The sequence below is a fragment of the Prionailurus bengalensis genome, chromosome B4, assembly GCF_016509475.1.
Source record: "Prionailurus bengalensis isolate Pbe53 chromosome B4, Fcat_Pben_1.1_paternal_pri, whole genome shotgun sequence".
In the NCBI taxonomy this organism is placed as follows: Eukaryota; Metazoa; Chordata; class Mammalia; order Carnivora; family Felidae; genus Prionailurus; species Prionailurus bengalensis.
Genome location: NC_057358.1, coordinates 16,070,284 through 16,095,497, shown reverse-complemented (window position 1 = coordinate 16,095,497; position 25,214 = coordinate 16,070,284). Strand labels below are relative to the sequence as shown.

General features: G+C 41.6%; 1 protein-coding gene across 1 annotated transcript in view; it reads left to right on the top strand.

Moving 5' to 3' along the window:
- The window catches only part of ST8SIA6 (ST8 alpha-N-acetyl-neuraminide alpha-2,8-sialyltransferase 6), an 87,162-nt gene that overhangs the window by 35,990 nt on the left and 25,958 nt on the right, over positions 1 to 25,214 (top strand). Inside the window, exon 2 of the mRNA XM_043561914.1 lies at positions 6,753 to 6,839. The gene's annotated coding sequence lies outside the window, so the exon portion shown is untranslated. The remainder of the gene's footprint in view (positions 1 to 6,752; positions 6,840 to 25,214) is intronic.

The following is a 25,214-nucleotide window of genomic DNA, read 5'->3' as shown; positions in this document are numbered from 1 at the left end:
CTGTGGGATTCAAACCCTTCACTCCTCAGGGAGAAACTCTGGGTTTCGAGTTCCCTCCTAGCTGTGGGTCACTGCACTGGCAGTGGTGGGGTTCATGGTAATGCTGTGTCCCAGCCTTTCCTACCTACCTTGGTGTGGTTTCCCTCTCCTCGGCTCAATGTGTAGCTGTTGCTCAGCTAGCGTTTAGTTTTTTAGGGTTTTTTGGTTTTGTTTTGTTTTTATGAGAGGAAACGGTTGTATATATAGCTGTAGACTCTGCGTCTGTGGGAGGAGGTGGGTTCAGGATCTTTCTACGTCACCGTCTTGAACCAGATCTCTTCTATATTTTAACTCCACCTTCAAAGCTGGCAACGTTGCCTCTCTCTGAACATTTTCCTGTGGTTACTCATATCTCCCTCTGATTCTGACCTCTCTTTCTTCTTGAGAGAGCCTTTGTAGTTTGTGTCTTTCAACAAATATGTCCATTGTATCTAAGTTGTCAAATTTTTTGGCATAAAGTTGTTATTCTGCTTTTATGTCTGCAGGACTGTCAGTCCTGCAGCCTCTGCCATTGGTCTCATGGTGGTGATTTGTATCTTTTTTACCCGAGCGATGCGACAGTACGTTTGTCAATTTTATTCTTGAAACGAAACAGCTTTTGATTTCATTCTTTCTCTTTTATCAGTTCCTGCTCTTATCTTGTTTCTTTCATGGATGTGTGTCTTGCTCAGGAAACGACTTTGTCTGATATGAATATACCCACTCCAGCTTTGTTTAAATTAGTACTACTGTTGTATTTTTTCTTACCTTTTTACTTTTAATTTGTTTACGTATATGAAATGATTATTTTGTAAATAATATGTGATTGGTTCCTGCTTCTTTCTTTCTTAGTTTTTTAAATATTTTTTATTTTTTTTTATATTTTTTGAAAATTTTACTTAAATCCAAGGTAGTTAACATATAGTGTCATAATGGTTTCAGGAGTAGAATTTAGTGATTCATCATTACATATAACACCCAGTGCTCATCCCAACAAGTGCCCTCCTTAATGGCCATCATCCATGTAGCCCATCCCCCGCCCCCCGACACCCTTCCTGCAACCCTCAGTTTGTTCTCTGTATTTAAGAGTCTCTCACAGTTTGCCTGCCTCTCATTTTTATCTCATTCTCATTCCTTTCCCCCATGTTCATCTGTTTTGTTTCATACATTCCGCATATGAGTGAGGTCATATGGTACTTGCCTTTCTCTGACTGGCTTATTTCACTTAGCATAATCCACTCTAGTTCCATCCACGTTGTTGCAAACGGCAAGATTTCATTCTTTTTGATCACTGAGTAATATTCCATTGTGTGTGTGTGTGTGTGTGTGTGTGTATAAACATACCACATCTTCTTTATCCATTCATCAGTCGATGGGCATTTGGGCTCTTTCCATAATTTGGAATATGGTTGTTGATAGTGGTGCTGTAAACATTGGGGTGCATGTGCCCCTTCCAATCAGCATTTTTGCATTATTTGTATAAATAGTAGTACAATTGCTGGGTCTATTTTTAATTTTTTGAGTAACTTCCATATTGTTCTCCAGAGTGGCTGTACCAGTTTGCATTCCCGCCAACAGTGCATTCCCTTTCTCCACATTCTTGCCAACGTCTGTTGCTTCCTGAGTTGTTAATGTTTGCCATTCTGACAGGTGTGAGGTGGTATTTCATCATGGTTTTTAATTTGTATTTCCTTGATGACAAGTGATGTTGAGCATATTTTCATGTGCCTGTTGGCCCTTTGGATGTCTCTTTTGAAAAAGTGTCTATTCATGTCTTCTGCCCATTTTTTCACTGGATTATTTGTTTTTTGGGTGTTGAGTTTGATAATTTCTTTATAGATTTTGGATACTAACCCTTTATCTGATATGTCATTTGCAAATATCTTCTCCCATTCCATAGACTGCCTTTTAGTTTTGCAGATTGTTTCCTTTGCTGTGCAAAAGCCTTTACCTTTATGAGGTCCCAATAGTTCACTTTTGCTTTTGTTTCCCTCACCTCCTGAGACATGTGAAATAAGAAGTTGCTGTGGCTGAGGTCAAAGAGGTTGTTGCCTGTTTTCTCCTCTAGAATTTTGATGGCTTCCTGCCTTGGGTTTTGGTCTTTCATCCATTTTGAGTTTAATTCTGTATATGCTGTAAGAAAGTGGCCCAAGTTCATTCTTCTGCATGTCACTGTCCAATTTTCCCAGCACCACTTGCTGAAGAGACTGTCTTTTTTCCATTGGATATTTTTTTCCTGCTTTGTTGAAGATTCGTTGGCCATACATTTGTGGGTCCATTTCTGGGTTCTGTATTCCATTCCACTGATCAATGTGGCTGTTTTTGTGCCAATACCATACTGTCTTGATGATTACAGCTTTGTAATACAGCTTGAAGTCTAGAATTCTGATGTCTCTGGCCTTGGTATTCTTTCTCAATAGGGCTTTGGCAATTCAGGGTCTTTTCTGGTTCCATACAAATTTTAGAATTGTTTGTTCTAGCTCTGTGAGGAATGCTGGTATTATTTTGATAGGGAATGCATTGAATGTGTGGATTGCTTTGGGTAATATCGACATTGTAACAATATTTGTTCTTTCTGTCCACGAGCCTGGAATGTTTTTCCATTTCTTTGTGTCTTCTTCAATTCTTTCATAAGCTTTCTATAGTTTTTAGGGTCCAGATCTTTCACCTCTTTGGTTAGGTTTATTCGTAGCTGTTGAATGATTTTCAGTGCAGTTGTCAATGGGATCGGTTCCTTGATTACCCTTTCTGCTGTTTCAATCAATGTATACAAATGCAACTGATTTCTGTACGTTGATTTTTATATACTGTGATGTTACTAAATTCATGTATCAGTTCTAGCAGTTTTTTGGTGGAGTCTTTTAGGTTTTCCACAGAGTATCATGTCATCTGTGAAGAGTGATAGTGTGACTTCTTTGCCCATTTGGGTACCTTTTATTTGTTTTTGTTGTCTGATTGCTGAGGCTAGGACTTCCCAGTACTTTATTGAACAACTGTGGTGACAGGGGACATCCCTATCATGTTCCTGACCTTAGGGGTACAGCTCTGTTTATCCCCATTGAGGATGATATTAGCTGTTGGTCTCTAGTCTTACCTTATTGTAAGTAATTGATAAGACATACAAATGAACATACAAAATATATGTGTTAATTTGGCTGTTTATGTTAGTCCTGATCAACAGCAGACTATTGGTAGTTAAATGTTTGCAGAGTCAAACGTCCTATGTGGATTTTCAACTGCACACAGGTTGTTTAAAGGTCAACTGTGTACATCTTTTTCTCATCACAGTCTCCTTTCAAGTGATTTATGTCAACCCCCTTTCTGGCCTCTGTCGTCAGGCGTTGATTTCTCCCTATGTTATGAACTCCCCTATAAATTATTATTATATTGACTCTAAACAGTCAATTATTTATTAAAGAGGCCTAGAAAAATAAGAGAAAGTTTTTTGTATATATTTACGTATTTACCATTCCTAGCGCTCTTTGTCACTTTGTACCAATCCAGATTGACTCTGGTTTCCTTTTCCTTCCGCCTGCAGGACCCTAGAATTCCTGGTACTGTGGGTTTGCTGGTATGAAGTCCTTCAGACTTTGAATGTCTGAGAAAGTCCCTATATTTGCCCTCATTTTTTGAAATATTTGCTGACTATAGAATTCTTGGTTGAGAGTCACCCTAAATCATGTTCTTCAGTTTAATGATACTGTTCCATGCCTTCTGATTTGCGTTGTTTCTGACAAGTCTATTGTAATCTTATTTTGTTTCTATACATGTGTTTCTTTTCTCTAACTACTTTTAAGATTTTTTTTTCTTTATCACCGCTTTAAAGAAATTTTAGTATTGTGGTATTATTATTATTATTATTATTATTATTATTTTACATTTCTTGTGCTTTCAGTTTTCTGAGCTTCTTGGATCTGTGAGTTTATAGTTCCCATTTGAAAAATTTGCCACCGTAATTTTTTCAAAAAGTTACTGGTCTTTTCTCTCTCTTTTTAAAATTCTTTTAAACATTTTTATTTATTTCTGAAAGACAGAGACAGAGCATGAGCAGGGGAGGGGCAGGGAGAGAGGGAGACATAGTATCCGAAGCAGGCTCCAGGCTCTGAGCTGTCAGCACAGAGCCCAACATGAGAGTTGAACCCACCAACTATGAGATTGTGACCTGAGCCGAAGTCGGACGCCCCACCGACTGAGCAACCCAGGCACCCCGTTTCTCTCTAAGATCATAATTTCCCATACATTAGACCAACTCAAAGTTGTCTCACGGCTGAATGATTCTCTGTAACTTTTTCAATCTTTTATTTTCTATTATATTTCATTTTCAGTAGTTTCTATGGCTCCGTCTTCAGGCTCACTAATCTTACTATATCTGCCATACATCATGAGAAATTTAATTTTTTTCATCTAATAAATGGCATTGAAACTCTAATGCATTTAGTTTTTCTGGCAGGATAGTAATTTCATACCTAGTGTACTTTTTGTGTTATGTGTGATCTTGATGACTTAAAATACACTTGCGATTCTCACTGATTTAATTAGAAGATTGTGTTTGGCTCCTTCCTTTTTGTTTTCTCTCTCATAGAGCTTTGTGAGACTTCAATTCTTTTATGACTTTGCCTGATAGACCCTGATCGCTGGCCTGTTTTGAATATATTCGAATAACTAAAAGCCATGCCTTGGTGGTAGACAAGCCCCTCCGGACAGGAGGGAATACTTACAGTCTCATGTCTCTGTTGAAGAGCCAGAAATTGAGAGAGCCTTGGGTAGACTAATGAATGTGTCTGTCTTTCTTTTTTTTCTTTTCTTTTCTTTCTTTCTTTCTTTCTTTCTTTCTTTCTTTCTTTCTCCTTCTTTCTTTCTCTCTTTCTTTTCTTTCTTTCTCTCTTCTTTCTTTTCTTTCTCTCTTTCTTCTTTATTTCTTTTCTTTCTTTTCTTTTCTTTTCTTTTCTTTTCTTTTCTTTTCTTTTCTTTTCTTTTCTTTTCTTTTCTTTTCTTTCAGCTTAACACTGTCTTATAGAAACTCTGGATGTCTTCTGTCATGTGGAGACAGGTAATATTCACTCCAGCCTAGGAAGTGTCACATTTAGACAAAGCTTTGAGTGTATAGATCTCTCAAGCCACTGGTGTACTAGGAAACATCTCAGGACCCATGGGAGTGAGTAAATCTGTTAAGGTTAGGGGTGCCTGGGTGGCTCAGTTGGTTGAGTGTCCGACTTCGGCTCAGGTCATGATCTCACGGTTTGTAGGTTCGGGTCCCACATCGGGCTCTGTGCTGACAGCTCAGAGCCTGGAGCCTGCTTTGGACTCTGTGTCTCCTATCTCTCTCTCTGCCCCTCCCCTGCTCATGATCTGTCTCTCCCTGTCTCAAAAATGAATAAAAAACATTAAAAAAAAATCTGTTACAGTTGGAAACCTCTATGCAAGTAAAACTATTTTTAACTTCTCCTGTGGTAGCTTTTTGGTTTGCTTCTCCTTTAGTATATAACAGTTTTTCAAGATTTTCAGATTTTCTTAGCTGGGCCAATGGCAGTCAAGGGAAAATATTTTTGATTTTTTAAAAATTTTTCTTAATGTTTATTTCTGAGACAGAGAGAGACAGAGCATGAGTGGGGGAGGGGCAGAGAGAGAGGGGGACACAGAATCCTAAGCAGGCTCCAGGCTCTGAGCTGTCAGCACAGAGCCCGACGTGGGGCTCAAACTCACAGACTGCGATACCATGACCTGAGCCGAAGCCGGACGCTCAACTGACTGAGCCACCCAGGTGCCCCTATTTTTGATTTATTTTGAAGAGAGAGATACCCATAAGATAGGTAACGTTCAAGGGGAGAGGAGTTGTCAGAAGGTTGATGACCTTCTCCACCTGTAACAAATACCTCTTTCAGAGCTAAGCTTTAGGGGGTCTGCATTTTGCTGGATGGGGATGGGGGAGTGATTTCTGACAGGATTTTCCATAGCCCTGTCCATTCTCCACCCACCTATCACACACACTCTGTCTCCTTACTGCAGAGCCTTGATCTCAAGTAGCAGGGAAATAATGACTAAGATATTCATTGAAAGAACTTTAAGGGTTTTTTTTTTTCACTCAAAGGGGTACTTGCATTTTAAATGATAACCCTTAAAGACTAAATAGGCTATTCTAGGATTAAAGGAATTAATACTTAATAATGGAATTTTGGATAGAGGGAGATTTACTGAGGACTGGAATCCTGCAAAACTGTACCGCTGAGCCTATAGATATTTTCTGCTAATATACATCTCTCTTAACTTAGTTTCATCTGTTTTTTTACTATCCAAAGTTAAAATTTAAGATAATTATTTTAAGAAAATTTTGTCTATATATCCCAAGGTATATCGGTCAACTTAGAGTATAAAAAAAGGATAAACCATGTATTTATGGGAAACATCTATAAGATATACTTGTCAGTGAGTTACAGCAAAATGAAATGGCTATAAAATATGAGTGTGAGTTGGGGTGCAGTCATGGTTTATTTGTAATTCTAGACTTACGTGCAAATTACACATTCCTACATCAACATAATAATTCTTTCTAAATTTGTGTTCCTAGGTTTTTGGAAATGGGTATGATATTTAGTTATTTCTACATTACCTTATTTCAGAAAATATTTAGAGAGCTAAAGTGAGTAGATTATAATAATATCCTTTGGGACAGTTAATACATTTGTTTAGCAATATGTGAGATCTCTGTTTTCTAATTTCACCAATTTGACTTTTAGGTGTTTAGAGAGTGACTATCTTCCGATTATCAGAAATATACAGAGCTGCCCCTGGAGACGACAAGAAGAAGAATACGAGAATTTTAGGTAAGACATTTCTTCATCAATATTATGAGATTAAAAAATGTCTTGTATATTGGCTTTGTGAGGGAAATAACATGTTGTTAGAAAGAAGAGTAGAAAGGGCCAGCTGACCACCAGATTGATTTAATTCTAAGACCCCCCCACCCCGCCCCGAGGCACGTGGCACTCTGCCCCCGTCTCCCTATTTAGAAATTTTAATTCTTTTATTGGAATTAATTAATCACAAAAATCCTGAATTCAGAAAGAAAATTTTGTTGGACTCTTTATGATATTTTAGAAGACATGGCTTTTTTTTTAGAGCATTTGCGTTGGTATGTATTTATTTTGTGTATCTGATTCATATAACCACATATATAACAGGATAGCATTAGTGAATGTTTGGAAAACGTGGGCGGGGGGGCGCCTGGGTGGCTCAGTAGGTTAAGCGTCCGACTTCGGCTCAGGTCATGATCTCACGGTCCGTGAGTTCAAGCCCCGCATCAGGCTCGGTGCTGACAGCTCAGAAGCTGGAGCCTGTTTCAGATTCTGTGTCTCCCTCTCTCTCTGACCCTCCCCCATTCATGCTCTGTCTCTCCCTGTCTCAAAAATAAATAAACGTTAAAAAAAAAGAAAAGAAAAAAGAAAACGTAGAGGGAAAATGTCTTCCAAGGTGCCATTGCTTCAGAACAAAAACTGCACTCCTTTCTGTGTTTTCCCCTCCAGTTTCCTTGTTAGCTTTTTTTTTAAATTTAATATTTATTCAGTTTTGAGAGACAGAGAGCAAGCAGGGGTGGGTCAGAGAGAGAGACACACACAGAATCCGAAGCAGGCTCCACACTCCGAGCTGTCAGCATAGAGCCTGACGCGGGGTTTGAACTCATGAACTGTGAGATTATGACCTGAGCCGAAGTCAGACACCCAACTGACTGAGCCACCCAGGCGCCCCGTCCTTGTTAGCTTTTTAACACGAGCAACATTCAGGAGTGTGAGTTGCTCTAGCTAATAACCGAGAGAGGAACTCAAACTGACAAGACCAGGTTATCGGTGGGTGATTATAGAGCTCTCCTGCCCATGGATAACTTGGAGCCACTTAACACAGAAATAAATGGGGTCAAACCACTGTGCTGCTGGGGGCGCATGATCCTTACATGGGACCCTTTACTCCCAGTCATACGGCCCACCCCGGCCAGTTGTCTCTGGGCTGGCCTGGTCCTCCTTGCTCTGCCCTTCTTTGCCCGCATTCTGATTCTTTGCTGTGCATGCAACACAGGTTTTCTTTGGTGCCAAGTTATTTTGTCATGTTACAATCCAGAAATATGTTTTTATCTTCACTGGTTCATATTTTCAGACTTGAAGCCTCGAGTCTTTTGAAGACCTTCTTAAAGAGATTATTTTCCCTGGAGATACTCTTTTATTTAAAAGTTGGGTTTTTTGGGTTTTTTTGTTTTTTGTGGTTTTTTTTTTTTATTTTTATTTATTTTTGAGAGAGGGAGAGTGTGTGTGTGTGTGTGTGTGTGTGTGTGTGCAGGAGAAGGGCAGGCAGAGAGAGAGGGAGACACAGAATCTGAAGCAGGATCCAGGCTCCGAGCTGTCAGCACAGAGCCCAATGTGGGGCTCAAACCCACGAACCATGAGATCATGACCTGAGCCCAAGTCAGACACTTAACTGACTAAGCCACCCAGGTGCCCCTCCCCGGAGATTCTCTTAAGAAGTTTCTGCTCCTTGGCTTGCTTTCTGTGGGAAGGCAGCTCTCTTTACTTACACAGCCCTGTGGTTCAGCCTGTCCCACCTTCAGTCACTTTATGCCCAGGTCATTGGACCAACTGCCTTTTATTCTGCTGCCAGTCTGAGAGGGGTTGTGGCCAGCTCCACTGCATGAAAGAGTAACTTCCTGATTGTGTTAGAGCTCAGAGTGAGTGAATATTTTCCCTCTGTTGGGTAGACTCCTGGATGTCATTGACTTCCTGTAGGATACCATTAAGCATCTTTCCTAACTGACATTTCAGGGCGAGGGGCTAGATAAAGGGATTCTTCTGTATTTAGTTTCCAGGATATTTTATGCTACATAGTCTGATATAGAATGAACGTGTCCCCTCAAAAGTCATAAATTGAAAGCCTAATTCCCCACGTGATGGTATTTGGAAGTAGAGCCTTTGGGATATGATTAGGTTCTGAGGGTTGAGCCCTCATGAATGGGACTAATGACCTTATAAGAGGTCTCAGCCTGCCCTTATGCCCCTTCCACTATGTGTGGACACGGCAAGAAGATGGCCATCTAAGAACCAGAAAGTGGGCTCTCAATCTGCTGGCACCTTGACCTTGGATTTCCCAGCCTGCAGAACTCTGAAAATACACTTCTGTTGTTTATAACACATCCAGCAGGTACTGGTCTGCTATGGCAGCTGAAACGGACTAGGACACAGTCTTACTCAAGACTAGACTTGAGAGATTCCCGTGACCAGGAGACCAGATAGAAAGTTAACCTGGACAGTTGTAACTTAAATGATCACAGGGTTAATGAGTGGCAGAAGAGTCTGGTTTAGAGAGACTTTTCTACCTGTGCAGAAGAGACAAAAAAGGAAGAGGGAGATATTGAGGTATTGAGGTATTAAAGATTAGTCCAAAATGGTCAGCTGGAGAGACTGATGAGAAGTGACACCGGTCACAAAGCAGGGGGGAGAGGAACTTCACCTTCCAGCTGTGACGTTGCCTTCGCTTGAACCTCCCACGCATAATGCAAGGAAAACAAAGTATACTAAACAAAGCGCGCTGTTTGAGGGCACTGGTGAGCTACCAAGGCAGGGAGAATTGTCAGAACTAAAATCCAGAAGAAGAAGGAAGCCAAGGGAGGTGAGCCCTGCGTTTGAGGCCACTTTTCCTCACAAGAAACTTGCTGAATGCAAAAGCGAGAGCATGGCTGACCGGCAGAGAAGCTGGGCCGAGCTTCCGACAATCCATAGAAAAGACCAATCCTCTAAAGGAGCGAAGCCCAGATTTGAATCATTTCCGCCCTCGATTGGATTTGGATCTACCCTAAGCCCAGATGTCTGATAGAAACCAAAGCAAGTCCTCTCTAGAAGAAGGTAGCCTCATTCTGGGCCTTAAATAATCTGTGCAAATTTTCACACATCGAGCCCAATTAAAAAAGTAATTCTCTTCAAAGGTTTTTTTTTCTTTTTTTTTTCCTTTTTTCTTGCTTTTTCTTTTTTTTTTTTTTTTATGCTAAAAATCAAGAGTCTTCCAATCCAAAGCCGCTTGAGAGTCACTGCTGCAAATGATGCCAGTAGAAGCTGTGGAAATAGAGGAAATGCAGACAGAATGACCATTTTCCCCTTAGTACCGTCTTCGTATAAAAAGCACATCAGTAACCGTGATGACTCCCCACGGCCCGTCTATCCCTCCAGGACCAATTTACGTAAACAGCTGGGACTGTAACACTTACTGTCTGTTGTCATGGGAGAGAAGAGTCGCAGTGACATTTATTTATCTGCTTGAATATTTATCATATTGTAATGTTCTTTTTATGGGCATATTTATAAACTAAATTATGCACACCCTCAACAGAAGTCTGTGCAATTAAGTAATAATAAACTGCCCACTTTCCGAAAGTTTTGCTAATACAGCTGGCCAAATCTGGGGAGTTTCGGGCTTATTTGTCAAACCGGTAGTGTAGAAACACCTCCTTTTATTAACGATGGACAATTGCCCATTTGCTTTACGTGAGCATTTTACACCAAATTGAAAAAAAGTGAAATGTGACCCTTAGAAAGGTGATACCGTAATTTTAAAAGGGATTCTAAAAGGTGCATTCAATTATGATGAATATGAGCAAATGAATATATTCTAAATTCACCTCCAGCCTGATTGTTGAAACTCCCAACTGTTGACACGAAGGGGCTGTTGGGAAATCATGGGACTTCTCTGGCCACGTAGTCTAAAAATAAGATGGTTTTTAAGAGTTATTTTCCTTTTCTTTTTCTTTTTTTTAAGGTTTATTTTATTTTTGGGAAAGGAAGAGAAAGAGAGAGAGAGAACGAGCCAGGGAGGGGCAAAGAGAAAAAAATAGAGAATCTCAAACAGGCTCCGCACTGCCAGCACGGAGCCCGACATGGGGCTCAAACTCACAAACCATGAGATCATGACCTGAGCAAAAATGAAGAGTCGACGCTTAACTGACTGAGCCACCCAGGCATGCCTAAGTGTTATTTTCCTTAAATAAATATGCCACTTACTAGCAGGAGGGATGCATTTTGCTAATCAACCAATATCTGTTTAGGGTTTGCTATTTAAAGCTCAGTAGACCCCCTCAGCCTGGTTCAGTGCAGGGCACAAAGTAGGACCTCAATAAACACATTTCAGATGAATGGACACATGAAAGTACACAAGAAAAACACAAGAAATTGTGGTCAGTTTGGGAAGATAAAAAAACTAGGAATACTTATGATCAGCATCTAAATGAGTGATTTATACAAATTCCGTAATATATCCATGCACAGTCGGTGTGTATATAATTTCTTGAAACATTTGCAGAAAGAGACAGGACTTGAGCCATGACTTGGAGGATGAATAGAAAGGGGAGGGGTCCTGAGACCAGGAGTAAACATCAGTCAGTTTCAGGACCAGCTTCACTGGAGCAGAGAATTGTACTAAAGGGGTACTTGGGAGGGACGCCTGGGTGGCTCAGTGGGTTAAACATCCGACTTCAGCTCAGGTCATGGTCTCACAGTTTGTGAGTTCAAGCCCCATAGTGAGCTTGCTGCTGTCAGTGCTTCGGATCCTCTGTCCCCCCCCTCTCTGCCCCTCCCCACCTTCAAAAATAAATACACATTAAAAGAAATCAAAACTAAAGGGTACTTGGGATAAAGGGAAACATGCAGGTAAACACACACAGCTCTGATGATCTGAGTAGAGCCCACACACTTCCTGTAGACACCCCAGAACCCCGTGGAGGTATCCTTAGTAAGGGTATCACACGCTGAATTTATTATTTTAAGGAAAGAATCTGCTCAGAAAAATGTCATGTGAATTGGAGTCTCAGGAGCGAGCGAATAGACTGAAGGAAGAAAGCCATACCATTGTCAGGGGCTGGCTGTAGGATGATGCACATCTAGAACATCAGTGGATAGAAAACTATCAAGGAAGGGATGCTCGACAGCGGTCTCTTAGGCAGCGTGGTGTGCCTTATTTAGCTTTTGTGTCCCCAGTGCCCATCGCAAAGAGGGAACCCAGTAAATGGGTGCAGTAGACAGGACAGAAAAATTGGCAGGACTTGCTTGCTTATTGATTCCTGGGTTTCAAATCGAGGAAGCAAAAGACAATTGAAGACAAATGTGAAATGTTGAGACCGTTTGATTGGGATAATAGCCATGCTAGTGCAAAGCAGAAAGATTTCAGAGGGAGATCGCTTTTGAGAAGACAACGCCATAGTGAGCAGGCTGTGTTTGAGCAGACGCTGAGACAGCCAGATGCAGAAGACATCTCTTTCGTGTAAATGTTAAGCGAAATTGGACTCTCCTGAAGAAGAAAGGTCAGTGTAGTGTAAAGCTGGCTCGTGTAAGAAACGTGGCCTTCTCTGGTAGGGAGTGGCAGGATGTATTCGAAGTGCCGACAGGAAAAAATCTGCAGCCAAGAATATTCCATCCAGCAATGCTGTCATTCAGAACAGAAGGAGAGATAAAGAGTTTCCTAGACAAATAAAAGTTAAAGGAATTCATGACCATTAACGATCCCTACAAGAAATATTTTTTTTTTAATTTTTTTAACGTTTTATTTATTTTTGAGACAGAGACAGAGCATGAACGGGGGAGGGGCAGAGAGAGAGGGAGACACAGAATCGGAAGCAGGCTCCAGGCTCTGAGCCATCAGCCCAGAGCCCGACGCGGGGCTCGAACTCACGGACTGCGAGATCGTGACCTGAGCTGAAGTCGGACGCTCAACCGACTGAGCCACCCAGGCGCCCCTACAAGAAATATTAAAGGGGACTCTTTGAGTGGGAAGGAAAAGAGGGAAGTAGGAGGCATGAAAACAGTAAGAACAACTGTATCCGTAAAAATCAGTCAAGGGATGATAGAAGGATGTAAATCTGAACACCCAATACTTAAAATGTGAGGAGAGAGGAGTAAAGGGTGGGTTCAAACATAAGTGACCATCACCTTAATCCAGACTGCTATGTACAGAACATGTTACACACGAGCCAAATGGTAAGCCCAAATCAAAAATGAGTATCAAATATGCAAAAAATAAAGAGAAAGGAGTACAAGTCTATCACTAAAGAAAGCTAACCATAAAACAAGTAACAGAATGGCAATAAACACATACCTTGTGTTTCAGTAATTGCCTTGAATGTAAATGCCCCAATCAAGAGGCACAGGGTGACGGAACAGACAGAAAAAGACCCACCTATGTGCTGCCTACAAGAGACTCTTTTCAGACTCATTTCAGACTTGGGGGTTTTATTGCTTGTTTCGTCTTCCCTGTAAGTGTGATTACCATAAGTCCCCCCACGGCCCTACTGCAGATTTATCCCTCCCTGTCCTCTGGACATCCTCCATTTCAGTTATGAATGGCGTTTCTGTGAGATCCCAGTTGACCCTAAAGAGGGATTTAATAAGCAAGAGTCGAAGGTGTCCTACCTTCTGTTTTTCTCTTGCCATCTCATTTAATTTACATAAAACTGCACAAAGTTAAGAATGTTGAGCTGTCTGCCTTCTGCTTTTAAGTTTTTTAAATTGTTTTAACATTTATTTATTTACTTACTTATTATTTTTTTAATACGAAATTTATTGTCAAATTGGTTTTCATACAACACCCAGTGCTCATCCCAACAGGTGCCCTCCTCAGTGCCCATCACCCACTTTGCCCCTCCCATCCCCCATCAACTCTCAGTTTATTCTCAGTTTTTAAGAGTCTCTTATGGTTTGCCTCCCTCCCTCTCTAATTTTTTTTTTTCCTTCACTTCCCCCATGATCTTCTGTTAAGTTTCTCAGGATCCACATAAGAGTGAAAACATACGGTATCTGTCTTTCTCTTCCTGATTTATTTCACTTAGCATCACACTCTCCAGTTCCATCCACGTGGCTACAAAAGGCCATATTTCATTCCTTCTCATTACCAAGTAGTATTCCATTGTGTATATAAACCACAATTTCTTTATCCATTCATCAGTTTATGGACATTTAGGCTCTTTCCATAATTTGGCTATTGTTGAAAGTGCTGCTATAAACATTGGGGTACAAGCGCCCCTATACATCAGCACTCCTTTATCCCTTGGGTAAATTCCTAGCAGCGCTATTGCTGGGTCATAGGGTAGATCTATTTTTAATTTTTGAGGAACCCCCGCACTGTTTTCCAGAGTGGCTGCACCAGTTTGCATTCCCACCAACAGCGCAAGAGGGTTCCCGTTTCTCCACATCCTTGTCAGCATCTATAGTCTTCTGATTTGTTCATTTTAGCCAATCTGACCGGCATGAGGTGGTATCTCAGTGTGGTTTTGATTTATATTTCCCTGATGAGGAGTGACATTGAGCATCTTTTCATGTGTCTGTTGGCCATCTGGATGTCTTCTTTAGAGAAGTGTCTATTCATGTCTTCTGCCTATTTCTTCTCTGGATTATTTTTTTTTTTCGGGTGTGGAGTTTGGTGAGTTCTTTATAGATTTTGGATAGTAGCCCTTTGTCTGATATGTCATTTGCAAATATCTTTTCCCATTCTGTAGTTTGCCTTTTAGTTTTGTTGATTGTTTCCTTTGCAGTGCAGAAGCTTTTTCTCTTCATGAGGTCCCAATAGTTCATTTTTGCTTTTAATTCCCTTGCCTTTGAGATGTGTCAAGTAAGAAATTGCTGTGGCTGAGGTCAGAGAGGTTTCTTCCTGCTTTCTCCTGTAGGGTTTTGATGGTTTCCTGTCTCACATTCAGGTACTTCATCCATTTTGAGTTTATTTTTGTGAATGGTGTAAGAAACTGGTCTAGTTTCATCCTTCTGCATGTTGCTGTCCAGTTTTCCCAGCACCATTTGTTAAAGAGACTTTTTTCCATTGGATATTCTTTCCTGCTTTGTCAAAGATTAGTTCGCCATACGTTTGTGGGCCTAGTTCTGGAGTCTCTATTCTATTCCATTGGTCTATGTGTCTGTTTTTGTGCCAATACCATGATGTCTTGATGATAACAGCTTTGTAGTAGAGGCTAAAGTCTGGGACTGTGATGCCTCCTGCTTTGGTTTATTTTTCAATATTACTTTGGCTATTTGGGGTCTTTTGTGGTTCCATACAAATTTTAGGATTGCTTGTCCTAGCTTTGAGAAGAATGCCGGTGCAATTTTGATTGGGATTGCATTGAATGTGTAGACTGCTTTGGGTAGTATTGACATTTTAACTATTTATTCTTCCAATTCATGAACACGGAATGTTTTCCCATTTCTTTGTGTCTTCTTCAATTTCCTTGATAAGCTTTCTATAGTTTTCAGCATAAAGATCTTTTACATCTTTGGTTAGGTTTATTCCTAGGTATTTTATGATTCTTAGTGCAGTTGTGCAGTTGTGAATGGGATCAGTTTCTTTATTTGTCTTTCTGTTGCTTCATTATCAGTGTATAAGAATGCAACTGATTTCTGTACATTGATTTTGTATCCTGCGACTTTGCTGAATTCATGTATCAGTTCTAGCAGACTTTTGGTGGAGTCTATTGGGTTTTTCGTGTATAGTATCGTGTCATCTGCCAAAAGTAAAAGCTTGACTTCATCTTTGCCAATTTTGATGCCTTTGATTTCCTTTTGTTGCTGATGCTAGAACTTTCAGCACATTTATTTATTTTTGAGAGACAGAGACAGAGCATGAGCAGGGGAGGAGCAGAGAGAGAGAGGGAGACACAGAATCTGAAGCAGGATCCAGCCTCGGGGCTGGCAGCACAGAGCCTGATGCGAGCCTCGAACTCAAAAAGCCACAAGACCTGACCTGAGCTGAAGTCGGACGCTTAACTGGCTGAGCCACCCAGGCGCCCCTGCTTTCTGCTCTTAAAATCAGTGGAGTCTCCTATTACCCACCGCAGTTCCCCCCCAAGCAGGAGCTGATAACACATATAATAGATTTGCGGAAAATCGAAACTGGGTTTCAGTTTGAGGAATTATTACTCTTTGCATTCTCTCCCTCATATTTTTAGAAACTGATGGATGGATAATCATCTGCTTCAGCAGGATACTCAGGTTATTTGAGAATCATACCAAGGTCCTCAAATTTAAATTAAATATGATATGAAGTGCTCCCTACATTTCTTTCTCCACTTCCTCTAGGTGACCCTTGAAAACTCCTTTGCAAAGCTCTGGGAACTTCTGGTAAGCAGGTTTGTTCCCAGCAGAAGATCTCTGAGCTTCAATAATTAGTCTTGGATTCCCTAGGAACTTGCATGGTAATTACCGCATTAGCTTTCATGAATTGTCTTCTTACTTAAAAGAACTGTGTTCATTTGTATAATCAATTATGGAAAACTAATAGGTACGCAAAGGAACAGGGCTCGATTTTCACTTGACTGTCCTTTTTACCCCCACAAACACTCATGGTGTCATTTACTATTATTTTGTTTTCGGTTTCTTCTGGATCCTGTAATACCCTTGGATTTCTTTAAACGTCCCTGGGTTTCATGGCTGTGAGTTTGCAGCCACAGTGACTGAACTTATCAGTCACATGTTTGCTGAAAACTCAGTGGCAGACAACAGTGCTATTACGTAAATGCCCACGTTTTTTTGAAGACTCATGCCAATGAGATACCTTTCAGATGACTTGTAAAACAGGTATTTTTGTACCTGATTACTTTGTTACAGAGATCTGTCACATGGTAGCAATTTTATTAAAAATGGAATTATCCACTCCGGTTTGATTAGATTAAATTTTCTTGAAAGTTACTGCTTTGCTTTTCTTGTGCAGGATTTATAAGAAAAGGTTGCAATGTTGTATCGGTAGATTGATTGAGTTTTATAAAACATCAGCCAGTGTGCTGCTTTTCCTTAGAAAAGTTCCTTGGAAAAACTGGAGCGACGCTGTTAATTTACATACCTTATATCACAAATGTTAATATTTTCTTAGTACATGACAATTACGTGACCAAAACAGTGTCATTTAATGAGTTAGCTCTGTGAAAGGACAGAAATTCTGTGGATAAACAGACGGATAAACTCATCAATGTGTTTCGAGAAGTCATAGAACTGAGCAACCAGACTTCGTTTAACCAACGAAGCTTCCAGCCAGTTTCTGAAATACTCCTCCAAAAGCATGCTTATGGTTTGATTTTGGTTAGTATTTCATGAGAGCTTACACTTTTTTTTCCCCCATTTAGTTAACATTTACTGAACGTTGTTATGTCCCAGGCATTTTGTTTGGTAGCACAGATTTCTTGGAGAGAAGCAGGAATCATCTCTGGTAGGGGGTGCTTTTGATTATACAAGACCATGTTCATTTTTCCGAGCCACCGTTCCCCTCGTCCCCTTAAATGTGTGCTGTTTATGATTCATACAGGGTGACTGTGATGACAGCTCAAAGAAACACACATTTTACTTTTTTTTCAATGTAACAAGATGTGTGCACTTTGTGAGAGGTGTTTTGGGTCAGTTGTCAGATTGAAAAAGCTCCGTTTCCTCGTTCCCTCTGCATCGGGAACATTTTTCTCCGTGAATATCCTGTCACATCATCTTCTATTTGTCACACCATACAGCATGCCCGTGCATTTAGAGAAGCCACAAAAACCACACTGTGTCATTACACCTGCCGTATTTAATAATAGCGACTGGCTCTTGTGCATTTAGGGAGTCCTTCCTGTCTTAGTTTTCAGAATATAAAGTTTGCCGTGAAAATGCATCAGACCCACATGAGGTTTACTGATCTTTTAAATTTCACTTGGAAATTTATCTCTCAAGTTGTACTCAGTATTAAGTATATTGCTTTATGAAGCTGTGTCAGATAAGCCTCCTTTCAGGCTGCCTAGCCTTTCAAACCCTGCTTACACTGCTCGCAGTGTCCTCATTCGTCCCTTACTTTGTTCTAACCCTGGTACCGATGTCCCAGTGTATAGACATTTCTCCAGTGTCTCAACATTGCTCCTTGACTCTGAGTTCAAGTTTCTCTTGTCTCCCTGTCATTTATTTTGATAATCATACTCTTTTATACTTTATTTTATCTCGGTTTAGTTCTTATATCCTACTCAAATACATGGGCTGATCTTTCATAAGCATCAAAGTATTAGTGCACGCATTAGCTAATAAGAGAAAAACTCAATCATCTGAGTTGCTGGTTGAATTTCGTCTTCATTTACTCTCTTCCTTAGCCTGAAACTTGTATTGATTCCATATTGAACACTGGATCACACATCCTGTTGGATTTGTCGATGCCTGCCAGGTTATGAAGCACCATTTTGAGAGGGTTGGGGTAGAGCTAGGATGAACCTTTGGCACGATGACAAAGCAGGTGAAGCATTCTTTCATTGTACGTTTCATATCTGTTTCCAAATGCATTGAGTCTCCACTTTGTCTCAGCTGCCTGGGTTTTCCCCACTTCCCTTTTTTTGGATACTTTGTAAAGCTTCTTCTTTTGCTTCTCTGTCTCTCTCTCTCTTTTTTTTTTTTTAATGTTTATTTATTTTTGACAGAGAGAGACAGACAGAGCACTGGCGGGGGAGGGGCAGAGAAGGAGGGAGACACAGAATTTGGAGCAGACCCCAGGCTCTGAGCCATCATCACAGAGCCGGATGTGGGTCTTAAACTCACAAGCCGTGAAATCATGACCTGAACCAAAGTTGATGCTTAACCAACTGAGCCACCCAGGTGCCCCTTTTTGCTTCTCTCTTATTTCTCCATCCAGTGCCTCGGGGATTCAGAGGCACTGTGCAATGGCACGTTTCCATGTTTCCAAATGTTTTCTCCTTTATCCTTCCTTAAAACTCCAGTGTCTCTTTGAGAGATCTCCACTGAAATGTCATGTACTAATTCATGTTAAGATGTGCATGATCAGTGGATGGGCTTTTCTGAACCCCATTCCCTCTATCCTGTATCTAACTGGATTCATTAAGGGTGATCACTGATGTCTGATTCTCTAATTCCAAATGTATAGGCCATTGCATCTTCCTCATTTTGCAAGAGAGCCAGGGATTTGGAGAAAAAATTCCTCTGTGTGATTAGTGTCATGAATTAATCTGAACCAGGGGTAACTATCAATACCCCCATCATACTTTTCAGTGTGATGCCAGCCTGATAATCACACGGACTAAGAGCAGATGCCCTCTGGGTTTCTGGAATTTTTCCCAGTGCTCTGGGCAGCTAGTTCAATCTCATGGACAGCTCTATTTTAATTTACATACAGGCATGTTGCTAAAAAGAAGTACTATCTGTTTGAAGCCCTTCATTCTTCTGATCTGTCGGGGCTGAAACGGAATGCTTTAATGCCTTTAGAAACCCTGTAAATCACTGGAATTCTTAGATCATTGTGTTTTTGATGATACAAACTATTCCTTTCGTTTGAGACATAGATTCATCATGGGCCAGTTGATTCTAAAATAACAGTATTTTAGCATGGCATCCCGATTTTCTTTTTCACTTCCCTTCTTACACCAAAACTTTCTCCTCCAAAAGGCATTTTCCATTCCCATTTTGCTCGATCTCTCACTTCTTATCAACATTCTGAAATTTTAGACCATTCCTTATGCCTTGGAAGATTCTCATGCTTGGTTTCCGTGTCATCGTCCTTCCTCCTCTCCCTATCAGCCCACCCTTTTCGGAATCTCTCTCTAAGAACGTGGGAATCCTTGCTGGCGCATGGCAGGCACTCCAGGACTGGCTGTGGTTGGGTGCAATCTCTTTGCCTCATAGTTGCCTCTCCTGTGGACCATTGCAGTGACCTGCACCCTGGTCCTCATCCACCTTGCTGGTATCCTTCCCATCCATTCTCTGTGCAATGGCCGGATGGATTCTTCTGAATGGAAATTAGACAATGGTCTATGGTCACAACTGGCTTCTGCCACTCCCACCACTGCCCCAAACAATTTGGAATCTGCTGGTGGCTTTTTTTTTTTATTTTATTGCTTTCAAAACAAACATTGAACGAACTCCCTCAAGGCCCTGTGCTGTGGGCCACTACCCACTTCTCCAGCCTCACTGCACGCCACACCTTTATTGTTCCACTTTTGTTGGTCTTTTTCCTCATCAAATGTACCCTATGTGCTCCAGCCATAGAGCCTTTATGGAGCGCCCTCCCTTCTGCCTCCCTGACCTCCCTGAGTGAATATGTGCTCATCTTTCAGATCCCAAATCAGTCATCCCTTCTTCGAGAAGGCCTTCCCTGAACAGCCTGATTAGGTCAGTGCTGCTGTCCGGTAATTGCAAATTTCTCCTTCAAAATACTGATCGCTAGTATGAATTTCCATTTTGTGTGGGTGATTACTTAATAGACCTGGCTAATCTGTCATCATGTATTTTATAAAGTGCAAAATAATGATCAGAGCATATTTTCATTGGGAGGAACCAAGAGTCTTTCTAGATGGTTCTAAAAATGGGTCAGGAACTAGGGGTTGGGAAGCACAGCCTGGTTTCTGAGCTCGAAAGCCCGGGCTCACCCTTAGGTTGGCCCCACACATCTTATCATTGACCTTTCCTGTTTGTTTTCCATAGTCTTTCATTTCATTTTCACTTTGGTCTCCCCTATAAATGGCTGAGTCCCCACTGGAATATCTTTTTTTTTTTTAGTTTATTTTTATCTATTTTGAGAGAGAGAGAGAGAGAGAAAGCAAGGGAGGAGCAGAGAGAGAGGGAGACAGAACGCCAAACAGGCTCCACACTGTCAGCACAGAGCCTGATACAGGGCTTGGACTCAAAAACTGTGAGATCATGACCTGAGCTGAAACCAAGAGTCCTACCCTTAACTCACTGAGCCACCCAGGCGCCCCCCATTAGAAAATCTTGAAGGTACCTTTCACAGGAGGCCTTTGAGTAATTTATTTGTGACATCATCACTAACACTCTCTGGCTAAGCCACTTCTCCTGGGCAGTCTCTTGATTGGTAAGAGATAATACCTTCCTCAGGGAGTTTTTATGAATATTGCATATGTAAAACATTTAATACAGAGTTTGTTATATGTTAAAGTCTCAATACATGAGAGCTATTACTGTTTTCAGTTTAACATCATCTTTCTAGCTTACAATTAATATTTCACTATAAATAGTTTAAACTTTTGTCATTTGTCGTAAATATAGCACGTCTATGAGTTGCAATAAAGCTCTGAAAGTTTCACTTCCGATCCTCTGCCTAGGGAAACATGTAAACATTTCTAAGCCTCAGTTTTGCTTTTGTGATGCATTTCATGCGGATCATCCCATGCCGTTTGATAAGGGCCAGCATTTCCTATTTAGTTTGTTCTATTTCAATGTTCTTTCATCTTTTCATTGATGGAAAGTAGGTCACACAGAGCAGGAGATACTAAGCTTCAACTCTCTAGGTTATAATCGTTCTGTGCATTATTTGCAATAGAAAAGGATGGACTTTTGTAGGCACAGCCTATGGCTTGCCTCCCTCTCTTTGGTAATGTGGTAGCATCCTCTCATGTCTAACCAGGAATGACTCTGAGTTGCCTGAAAATGAATCAGCCTGATGACAGGCAGAGCAAAGAGTTCCACATTCTGCCCTTTCTCCAGATGATTTAGCCCCCCATTGGGCCAGAATAAGGGCTGTCGAGCTCAGAGTAGGACTGGAGGATTTTATCTGTTGTATGACGCCTGGGGGCAGAGATTAAAAGTCAGGATGTGGAGGAAAGCCAGAAACAGCAAGAAAATAAGTATAGAGTTCCCAGAGGCCAGGCAGAAACAGAAGCTGAGTTTGGGGCTGAAGCCAAAAGAGCAGAAGATAGTAGATTGCACAGGGAGCCACGAGTGCCATCCTGGATGGGCGCCTGAGATGTGGGTTGGCCTTCGGTGGCTTTCTAGGAGCACTTAGGGCTCATTTGTGCATTTGAATCAGGCTCATTAAATGGCTGTGGGCTGAACCGGCCTCTTACCTGTCCTTCTAACAATCCAGGACTGGAGACTCCCATCCTTAGCCCAGAAGGAGCCCTTTGTGGTACGCGTGCGTCACTTTTCACTGAATCATACGATTAGGTTTTGGCTTAGTAAGTTAAAAATTATGAAATAATGAGACCTTTTTAGGAAAGAAAGTGGTGTAAACCTAATATACGGAACACACTTCCTCAGGAGATGCGTCACAGAATAACATGTTAGCGCACTTATGCGTAAGGTTGAGTCCCATTATCATGATACAACTCTGTTTTCACAGGGTTCAGAACATTAATTCAGGATCTTAAATATGTTGCCAGACAATATCTGAAACAAACAAAAAGGTTTCTTACTCTCCCTTTTTCTCCCCTTCAAAATATCTGACCAAGTGTCAGTATAAATTCTGTCAATAAAGTTTTGGTATAAATGAGTCCTTGACATTCTCTTCACGCATGGCACATGAAGGGCAGTGACCTGGATTTTTTCTGTCTTTTTTTTTTTAGTTTCTGGTCTGCAGGGTAAAATATATTCAGAAATCTGAACATTCATCTTAGCAGTTGATTTCGTATTTTTAGAACTTGTGTTTTCCACACTTACGTAATTCGCAATTGACTTTAACCCTAATAATTTTAAAAAGGCAGGGGACAGTCATGTGACCCGGAGCAGAAGCAGGTGCCGGGAAGGGGGCAGTCAGGCCACAGCTTTGCCCTCATGCAGAAGGGCGTCTGAAGCCAGCCAGGTGCTTGAATGTCTCTCCTCCTTTCAGAGACTTCTCAGCCCTGCTTTTTCACAATCTAGCTTCTAGATTTATTCCTCCAGTTCTCCCTTGGCAGCGTGATTCCATTTCCCCTTAATGAGCCAGCTTTAGTATGAATAGAACCGATCAAAGGTCACCACTTTGTTATGAAAAGGCCAGTGCCCTCCCTGAGTCAGGGAAGCCACGCCCCTTCTCCCGGTGACCTGTGTCAGAAACCCTTGACCCTTGTCCTTCAGTCCATTTCCAGGCAACCACAAAAGTGTAACAACTCTACATCCCAAGTGTGTTTCAAACTGATCTGCTTTCCTCTGTTCTCTATCCCTACTCTGATCTGAGTCACTGAGATGGTTACTTTTCTGTGTCCCCTCGCCTCGGCTTTAGTGTCCCGCTCCTTCATCAAATGCTAATCTAGGTGTTTCTGTGAAGGTACTTTATCCGTGGGGTTGACATCTACCATCAGTTGACTTTAGGTAAAGGAGATTACCCACCATCAGGTGGGCAGACCTGACTCAGTTGATATCCTTAAGGGCAAAAACAGGTTTCCCAGAAAAGAAATTCTGCTTCAAGACTGCAACATCAACTCTTGCCTGAATGGCTAGCCTGGCTCCTGCCCTACAGATTTTTCGACTGGCCAGCCCCCACAGTTGTGTGGGCCAATGCCTGAAAATAAGCTTCTTTAGATAGATACATAGATAGATAGATAGCTACATCCATCCATCCGTACACTGACAGACTACTGCTTCTGTTTCTTGGGAGATCCCTAACTGATATAGCTGCTCTAATTATCTTTTAACTATTGCCTAGTTGTCTCTTAACTGGTGTTCTGGTTATCTGTTGTTGCTCTAGAATTTGTTGGATCGTCCCAGTGGCTGGAAACAATGGCTTTGGAGCCTCTCCCGTATCTTCTAGTGTCACTGTCTTACCCAAGGCCCAAGCACCTTGCCCTTTCCTGTAGAAGAAAGCCAAATTGTTTACCTTGCCTTGCTGCTAAGATTTTTCATGATATAGTTCTGCAGTGTTCCCCACCTAGTACCGTGTCTCCCAAGCCAGATGGAATTTCTTGCAGCATTTTGCATGTTCTATGCTCTCTCTCTCCTCTGGGCTCTCACACTCCCCGTTTGCGCTTTCCCAAACAGCCTTGGCCCCGCCGTTTCTTTCTCTTGCCTGCCGACTTCTGCTCATCTTTTGGCTTTTCACTTAAGCCTTGCTTCTTCAGGAGTGCTGAGCCCTGGCACCCCGGGTTGGGATTGGATACCTTCCTATGGGCTCCTGTTCAAGGGCTGGCCCAGGTCCTTGGGTTTGTGAGCATATGGAATCAGACTCCATTAAACTCGCTTTTACTTTGTGTTATTATTGAACCAGCAAAACATCAACACAAGATTAAGGATTCAAGTAAGTGGATTATTTATTCCGCTCGGAGCAGCACCGAAAGTTTCTGTGGTTTATGTGAAGAAGGAACCCAGACCTTGGTGCACTCCGTACGTTGCAGTGACGTCATGTCAGTCTCAAAGGTCTGCCCTGTTGTCACAAAAGGAAGTTCCCACTGGGCTGCAGTGTTACCCTTCCAGGCTCTTCTGCATCAGGGGTATGCAGCCGGCCTGGCCTGGCCTAGCCCAGCTCCTCACCTCTGCTCCCCCACCGCGGTGTAGGGCCGATGGTGTGATGTTCTAATTGTCTGCCATCGTCTCTCTCCCATCGGACCACATGCTCTCCTTTGGCATTCATTCTTTTTTTAAAAATTATATCCTGGGATGCCTGGGTGGCTCACCGGTTAAGCATCTGACTCTTGGTTTTGGCTCAGGTCATGATCTCACGGTTGGTGAGTTTGAGCCCTGCATCAGGCTCAGCGCTGACAGCATGGAGCCTTCTCGGGATTCTTTCTCTCTCTCTCTCTCTCTCTCTCTCTCTCTCTCTCTCTCTCTCTCTCAAAATAAATAAGTAAACTTAAAAAAATTTTTAAATGATATCCCTGGTACAGAGAATAGTACTGCGAGCTTCATTTGCTCACTAAATATACACACAAATGAGTGAATAATTGAGTTTACCCTGAATACTCTCCCGTGTCACTAAACTTGATTCGTGACTCTACTCTCTTAGTGCTCACTGTTCATAGTTGTTCTTCTCAGTGTCAGACCCTATCTTTGGGTTAGGAGCTCTGCCTTCACTCCCAGCCCCGAGAAAACTCCTGCCTGGACAAGAATCTTCAGCCTTGGCCTTGACTCTGTAAATGAATGCCAGTTCCCACCTCTCAGCCTTTTAACCTGTATCCGTCTGGTTTGGCCCCCAAGGGATGGATTTGGATACTGTTTTACTCTCTTATGCATGTAATCATGAAGATCGAGCAGTTTGCATACTTCATCACACTTTACAAAATGTCTCAAGAGGCAGGTATTTTCCCATGATGGTCAGAGCCTTTATCTACAGGTCTTATGTCAGGGACTCTTCTCCCTCTGTGGGTCTCTGATTTGTGCGGCGTAAGGCAACATTTAGAGGAAGTGTAGAGCAGTGGGTAAGAGCACACAGATGTTGACTGGGGTTTAAATCGGAGTCCTGGTTGTGTGACCTCAGACAAGAAACTTAGCCTGTCTGTCTCGGCTTCTGCATCTGGAAATTGGGGATCACGTGAA